The 8,565-nt window shown below is 40.0% G+C and overlaps 1 pseudogene; it reads right to left on the bottom strand.

The window, feature by feature from the left end:
• Positions 1-4,067: 4,067 nt before the first annotated feature.
• LOC119044135 (saccharopine dehydrogenase-like oxidoreductase) lies at positions 4,068-5,306 on the bottom strand (annotated as a pseudogene).
• Between the last annotated feature and the right edge of the window lie 3,259 nt (positions 5,307-8,565).

Here is an 8,565-nt window from a genome sequence, read left to right as displayed (position 1 = left end):
AGAAAATAGCCCGGTTCAGCTTTCCCTCTTCTTTCTTTCCCCTCTAAAGATAAATAAATAAAATCTTAGAAAGAAAATAAAGGACCTAGGAATAAACCTAACCAAGGAGGTAAAATTCCTGTACTCAGAAAACTACACAACAATGAAGGAAGAAATTAAGGAACACAAACAAATGGGAGCATGAACCGTGCTCATGAATTGGAAAAGTTAACATCATCAAAATGACCATAGTACCCAAAACAATTTATAGATTCAATGTAATCCCCATTAAAGCATAAATGACATATTTCACAAATCTAGAACAAATATTTCAGAAATTTATATGGAACCATAAACAACCCTTAATAGCTGCAGCAATTTTGAGAAAGAACAAATCAGGAGGAATCACAATACCTGATATCAAACTGTTTTACAAGGCCACTATAATCAAAACTGTGGGAGTGACTTCTTCGTGAGTCGCCCTGAGTGCCATGGACAGGAGTGAATAAATAAAGCCAAGACATGCTGAGATCTTCTTGGGAAGGAGGAGTGGGCTGTGGCCAATTTCTCAGGGGAGTCAAAGGCCAGCAGCTGCCAGTTTCTCTGAGGAGAAAAAGGCCTCAAGCCGCCTCCTCCAGGGCCTTTTATTGGGTTGTAATACACAGGAATACAGGGAGGCAAGGATCAAACAGTAGATAACATTTCATAGAAATCCGAGGGCTTCAGAGTCTGAGTGAGTGTCTGTCAGGAAGAGAGTTGCAGAAACTTTGGGAGACATACTCATTTCCTCTCGGACCCTTATCGTATGTGTGAAAACACTCTTAGCAGAGCAGATTTCACAGGTTTATCAGGAATTTTTTCTGATGCCAGATTTTTCCCCAGGACATGCTCTAGCAAGGCAAGGAGCTGCACCCCTCCCCAACAGGTATTCAGGCTTAAGGGAATTAGAGCCAGGAAGCGCTTCTCCCAGATAACGTGGGGACTCAGGCTTTGTCAGAGGCGGGAAGGGGGGGGCAAGAGTCCATTGCTCTTTGTTGCAGCCCCCCTTTTCCCCCTCCCCAGTCCTTCCATGAAAGCCTCCCAAGTGATCTAGTTTGGCTTAGGTTGCCCCCCCCCCTGCTGTGAGGGGTCTTACCTGTCATTGGCTTCTGACAAAGCTTTGGGAGCAGGGAAAGGAACTGAGGCAGTGTTTGCTACCAGAGACAAGCTTTGTCTCCTGCTGCTGCATTCCAGAGGTTGTCCCTCTCACCCTTAGCCACAAGGGATTGAGATACAATTCCTAAAACTAGACAGAGTGGTCTACAACACAAAACAACCTCGTACTGGCATTAAAAACAGACACATAGACCAATGGAACAGAACAGAGAGCCCAGAAATAAACCCTAGTCTCTAAGGTCATTAATATTTGACAAAAGGGGGAAAAGCATAAAATGGAATAAAAATAGCCTCTTCAACAAATGGTGCTGAGAGAACTGAACAGCTACATACAAAAAAAAATGAAACTTGATCACCAACTTATACCATACACAAAACTAAACTCAAGGTGGATAAAAGACTTTAATATAAATTGTAACACCATAAAAGTCCTAAAGGAAAACATTGGCAGGAAAATATCACATATTCCATGCAGCAACATCTTCACTGATATGCCCCCTAAAGACAGGGACATAAAGGAAACAATAAACAAATGGGACCTCATCAAATTAAAAAACTTCTGCACGGTTAAAGAAAACAGCATTAAAATGAAAAGTGAACCAACTATTTTTAAAAACATATTTGCCAATGATACCTTGAAGATGGGTTTGATCTCCAAAACATGTAAACATTTCACACAATTCTACTCCAGGAAGACAAAAAAAAAATTTTTAATGGACAAAAGGCCCTGGCTGGTGTAGCTCAGCGGATTGAGTGTGGGCCTGCAAACCAGAGGATTGCAGTTAGACTCCCAGTCAGAGCACATGCCTGGGTTGCAGGCCAGTTCCCAGTAGGGGACACACGAGAAGCAACCATACATTGATATTTCTCTCCCTCTCTCCTTCACATCCCCTCTAAAGATAAATAAATAAATAAATTTTTAAAATGGGCAAAAAACTTGAACACTTTCTCTAAGAAGGACATACAGAAGGTCCAGAGATACATGAAAAGATGCTAGCATCACTAGCCATCAGAGAGATGCAAATTAAAACTGCAATGAGATACCACTTCATACCAGTGAGTATGGCCATCATAAACAAATCAACAGACAAGTGTTGGAGAGGTTGTGGAAAAAAGGGAGCCCTAGTGCACTGTTGGTGGGAATGCAGACTGGTGCAGCCACTGTGGAAAACAGTGTGGAATTTCCTCAGAAAACTAAAAATGGAACTGCCTTTTGACCTGGCAATTCCACTGCTGTGATTATACACTAAGAGCCCTGAAACACCAATCCAAAAGATCCTGTGCATTCCAATGTTCATAGCAGCACTATTTATGATAGCCAAGTACTGGAAGCAACCTAAGTGCCTGTCAGTAAGTGAGTGAATCAAAAAACCAAGGTACATTTACACAATGGAATTCTATGCAGCAGAGAGAAAGAAGGAGCTCCTATCTTTTGTGACAACATGGATGAAACTGGAGAGCATTATGGTAAGTGAAATAAGCCAGGCAGTGAGGGGCAAATACCATATGATCTCACCTTTAACTGTAACTTAATCAACAAAAGAAAAAAGCAAGCAAAATATAACCAGAGATATTGAAATTAAGAACAATCTGACAGTAACCAGAGAGGAAGTGGAGGGAATAATGGGGGGAAGTATTTTCAGGAACTACTATAAAGGACACATAGACAAAACCAAGGGGGAGGGTGGATGCAAGACAGGGAGGGGGATTTGGCTAGGTTCAAGGAGAGCAATGGGGGGGAATGCAGATAACTGTAATTGAATAATAATAAAATAATTTTTTAAAAAGACATATATAATCTATGATGTTATTTACATAAAACTGTATAAAATTCAAACTAGCCTGTAGTGACAGTATATGCACCGGTAGTTGTCTGAAGGGCGTGGCTGTTGGGGAAGAACCAAAAAGGGAATTACAAGGCAATATAAGAAAAATTCTGAGAGTAATAGGTATGTTCATTATCATGACTGTAGTAATACTTCCATGATTATAGTTGGGTACATATGTGCTTCTGTATTTCTTTGTTGTCCAATTAGCAAATCATCTCTTCTTGTTAATGTTTAGAAAGCATCTGTTCATGTTTTTTATTGTCAAATGCAGCATTCCTAGTTAGTTTCATATATCCTCACACAGAGATACACATACACACAGAAACATTGCTATTACTCAGAAGGCCATGGCTCTTTGGAGCCTTATTATATTGAAATAATACAGGTACTTTTGCTCCTAAAGTTCCCTAATTCCATTTATTTAATTCTGGTTACATCCTTGATGATGCTGGTAAATCATCTATCATGCCATCCAGGAATACTGGCTTCCAATTACTTTATATTTTTTTAATTGACAATCATTTATTATTGAACTTAGGTAAGTCCAAAATCAGTCCATGTAGATAGGTGATAAAATAAGCTAAATTAGCAAAAATTACAGTTTAATTTGGCAAAGGTTCACACATGCACAGAGAAACTAATTGGAAAATTGATATCCATTTAGGATCATGCAAAGGAACAACTGTAATAGCATAAACAATAAAAATGTTTTAAATTAAAATGTTATATGCACAAATATATATATATATATAAATTCAGCCTGACATGAACATAAGACTGGGTGCCTCATCAAGAAATCTGTTGGCAACACAGGTAGAGATATCTACCCCACTCTTCAATCTGCTGGATCACTTATAAACATTGAACATAAATTCTTCATTGAAAAAGTCAATCAAAAATTATTTCTCTCTTATAAGCAACAAAATTAGCTAAGATCTGAAATTTAGGTTAAGCTAGTATAATTTCCTGCTTTTAATCTGTACCTATTTTAGATCTGGTAGTATATTCCCCGTAGAGTCAGACAGACTTATAAGAAAATTTAAAACATCAAATTTAAAAAGCTGTTAATTCATGGACTTTATGACCTATTAATTCTTCAAATGTTTAGACTTCAGAGCTTCTAATGACACTAAATTCAATGCCAAGTTGGTCAAGTATGTCAGTCAACTTGTTCTGGAGAATGTTGCTCCAAATGTGAAGACCACACCCCCATTAGGAACATCAGAGGTAATATTTAGAAGAGTCATGGCTGCCTGGACCATGGCTATGGAGGTAGCCACATCACCAGACTCTGATGCTTTCATTTGATCACATTAGGTTTACTTGACCAAAAGAATGGTAAATGATGAAGTATCAATTTGTTTTTGTGTTGGACCTTGTTTTGAAAAATAGCCAAAGGAGAGAAAACATGGGAATTTTATGAGAAGTTGTCTTCCAATGCCAAAAATCACAAAGAATTTTTTTAATCCAGCAAATATCAACTTAATAACAGAAGCGATTCTTCCCATAGTTCAATAAGCAGCATGCTGAACAGATGATTGCTCTAAATTTTTATGCAAGTAGTGAAGCTGAATTCACTTCACAATAGCCATCTATCCTAAGAAACAAATGGAATAACTGTTGAGTTCTCTGCAGTAAGAAATTAGCCACCTTCTTTTAAATTTTGGACCAAAAATTGGGACGTTTCAAATTTGACTCTTTTCACAGTTTTTTTTCAAATTACTCTTATCTTCAAATTGATAAACTGCTGAATTCCAGTTACCGTCATAAATGCACAACCCCTCGGGTCCTGGATGTATACTCAGGAAATTTTCCACCACAATCAAAGTACCATTCATTTTATTTCTGGTATACTAATCCCAGATCTGCCAGAATGGAGTCAAATCTACTGCTTCTAATGATATAAACACCATTTTCTTCAGATTTCTCATGATATTTCCATTGGTTCCAAAAACCAGGGTTCTCCAGAGATGTCAATACAACTAGTTCCATTTTCAATACATGTTTTTACTATAGGTTCTTCATAAAATTGTTATGCTCCTACACAGTTGAGGACAACTGTTGCCTAGTTAGCCATTTTATCAAGTGAGTTTGATTAATGATATCAAAAATTCTTATTGCAAATTCGAATGATAGTGTCAGTCTTCCCAACTTCAGAGCAGCCTTCTCCAGAACTCTCCAGCGGTGCAGCTTCTTGTGGGAATGGTCCACCATGGCCCAGGGCAGGCAGGTACTCCCCTTCAGGTCCACCTGCTCCTGGGCCACTTCCTCAGTCATGAACTGACTGGCAAAGCCAGAGTCACTGAACACCACCAGGTAGAATGGCCTCTGCTTGGTAGCCATGATAAGCCTACTCCAATGAGTTTCTTATAAGTCATTATTATGTCTTGCTGATGATAAACAAAAATTCAAGTTTTAACCAGAGTGCACAGGAAAATTGAGATAATTCATTTTCGGGGTATGCTAAATTTATTATTTGGTATTTTATAGCATAAAAATAGAACATCTTTTTTCAATCACGTCATCTCTTGAACTCTTTAGGCCAAAATCACTGCATTCCTAAAGTGAACACTAACCCCAAAGAGGAAATAGGCAAGGGGCCAAAGGGTAGAGAGAAAAGAGTCATCTCATTTGCACAAGTAATTTCTATCCCTCATTCTGAAATGACTTAACACCATCTGGGAGAGCATATCACCACATGAAAAAAACACCAAGAAAGGGCATTGACAAGAAGGGCTTACTGCATTGCAAAGTAATAGTCTTGAAAGTCTCCAGTAGAGATAGGTATGTCTAACCCCAGGGACTACCAGACATTTGCCATAAATGCTACAGAGGAGATGGAGTGACTACAGGGTAGCCAGGGATGAGGAGGAACACAGTGTAAAGAACCCCTGTCACCAGCCACCCCTTCTTCCCTTGGCTTCAGTTGATCAGAGGCAGCACAAGTTACAATGTACCTGGTAACACACAGACTATCACACACAGGTCAAGCATGTCAGCCAGAAGTAGACTGTAGCTAGTTTAGAACCCTGAATTTATTTTGTTTCTAACACCAGTGAAAGTCACCAAAACCAGAATATTGACACCATTCTTATGGCCCAACCTCACAGAGTTCCATTAAAAAAAAATAATATGGTAGTGAGCAGTGGTAATCCACTTCCCAGAAAACTCCTCTGGAAACTGAGCCTGACCTCTGAGCCCTGGATAATCTCACAGATGCAAAATTGAGCTGAGATACTTTTTGGGTTATGACTCCTCTATTAGATATGACTCCACATACCTAATAGAAGGTTTGCAAGTGCCCCAAAAGGAAGAAACAAGGACTGGGACCATGACAACTCATGGTCCAGGATTAAAGAACACCACCAAAATAGCTCCACCAGTTATGGCCCAGCAAGTCCAAAGCACAGAATGGGGACTTAGAAAATTTCCAGGCATGCAATTCCAGCAAGTGGGACCCACAAAGAACTAGATCCAGGCTCAGGGTGCTTGCCTGTCCTCGCTGATCGTAGTCAGCCAAGAGGGACACAGACAATTTCAAAGAAAGCACTTCTCCAAAACACAGGATCTTGAATAGGGGTGTCACTCCCCAGAAAACATGGAGAAAGAGCTTCCCTCCCTGCCTAAATGAGGCTGACACAGAGCAGAGCTCCCTAGGCAACTTTCAATGAGGATCTAATGTAAGAGAGAAACAAATGTTATTGTTTTAATCCACTGAGAGTTGGCGTTGTTACCACAGCAACTTAACCTATCCTGATTGATACACAGGATGACAGAGCTGTCACCAGGCACAGACCTGTCAGTTCAGACTAAAGCATAATAACTGAACAGAAAGATGTGTTGAGGAGTCTCAGTACCAATATACCTTCTGGTATGATCAATTTTTAAATATTTTTCATTGACAATGCTTTGGTAAGCCTAACCCAGATTCTTACATTTTACTCGACAGGACCATGAAATGATGAAGCTCTTTCATTAGAACATTAATTGCACCCCCACTGAAGTGTTCTGCTTTGTCTTAACCCTGGACATTGGCCATGTGAACCTAAAGCAAAAAAGTGAGACTAGTCTGATTATCCTAACCATACTCCTGCTGCTGCTTGGTCTTACCCACACTGCAACCCTACCACATGCTCCTGCAAGCTCCAGAGCCTCCCACAGAGCCTCTCCCACTGACTTCCCAGGTCTTTCATGAAATCTTGAAGATGCAGAAACTGAATAATGCACCTAAAACCCCATTCACCTGACCTCCTTCTGGAGGCCTTCATCTCCTGGAAGTAATAATGCCTTTTCTTATTAATCAGCCTTCACATTAATTTAAATACAGCTTTGATAAAATAATAAAATATTTGAAGAAAAAAGGAAATGTAACCTCATTCTTTTCTGGACACCCTTTCCTCTCCAGTTAACAAATGGGCCCATAAATTGGGCCCATAACCAGCGGGAGGCCTCCAGCTCCCATCACGTTTGCTACTGACACCTTCATGGTTTAAGACCTGAGTGGGCCCTTGAGAACAAGCAACACTCCCTCCCATGACATGGGACAGGTTGTAGAAGTTTTTGCTGAAGTTGAAAATTTCCGGGGCACACTCTCCCTGGGGGTATACACTATAGCTATTTTACCCAAGGTCTTGCTACATTTACACAGGGGTCCCCAATCTCTGGGCTGAGGACCAGTACCAGTCCAGAACAGTCAGGAACTAGGCCTCACAGCAGGAGGTGATCTTGAATATAATGCACTTGAATCATCCTAAAATCATCCCCCACCCCATATCAGTCCATGGAAAAGTTGTCTTCCATGAAACCGGTCCCTGGCACCAAAAATATTGGGGACCACTGCAGAGCTGCTACTAGGCAGTGTGTGGGTGGCCTATCCTCACCAGCCTTTCCATGCCTGTCTTGACCTCTGATCTCTTCCTTGAGAAGTAGGGTACCACTCCCTCTCTCCTCTTTTTGCCCTTACAACCCTTTAATAAAATTTCTTCAATGTTCGGGCTTTGGGAAAATCAAGTCCTCAAAGACCGTGTTTTAAATGTCACTTCCGCTTGGGCCCTGTAACACTCTCTCTGCCCCACTCCTTACATTGGCTCACCAAGTCATACCAGTCTGTCAGCTTTCTTGGACTGGAGTAGAAATATGGAAGAAGACAGAGAGAAACTCTGAAATCAATACCCCTCTAAAGAGCAGAGTAAAACAGGATAGAAATGCCTCAGATAAGTACACATAAAGTGGGCACATATGTATGCAACTTAGAAAACTATGTAAACAAGCATCACAGACTAAAGAACTGATCGTCTGAACATGCAATTGTCAAGAACAAGAAAAAATGTGAAAAAATAAAAATGTAAACATTTTTTAAAAGAAATTAAAAACTAAAAAAAAAGTCCAAGAATTCCTTAAACAATTTCTTATGAATCTGAGTGCTCAGCAGATGTTCTGGTGGATTCAGAGGCTTCAATAGGTACATCTAATAAGTGATTCTAGAAGCTAAATGTCCCTTTGTCTAATGCAGTTACTTCCCTGGATCAAATCCCATTTGAGGCTACAAAAGGCAGAGGCAACAATGTAAAATGTTGTCCTCAAAGTGAAGTGAAAAAGGTTT

Source organism: Artibeus jamaicensis, unplaced genomic scaffold (genome assembly GCF_021234435.1).
Source record: "Artibeus jamaicensis isolate MK-2021 breed Jamaican fruit bat unplaced genomic scaffold, CSHL_Jam_final contig_332, whole genome shotgun sequence".
Taxonomy (NCBI): Eukaryota; Metazoa; Chordata; class Mammalia; order Chiroptera; family Phyllostomidae; genus Artibeus; species Artibeus jamaicensis.
Note: the sequence above shows the minus strand (reverse complement) of the source record. Positions and strands in the feature narration are given on the sequence as shown.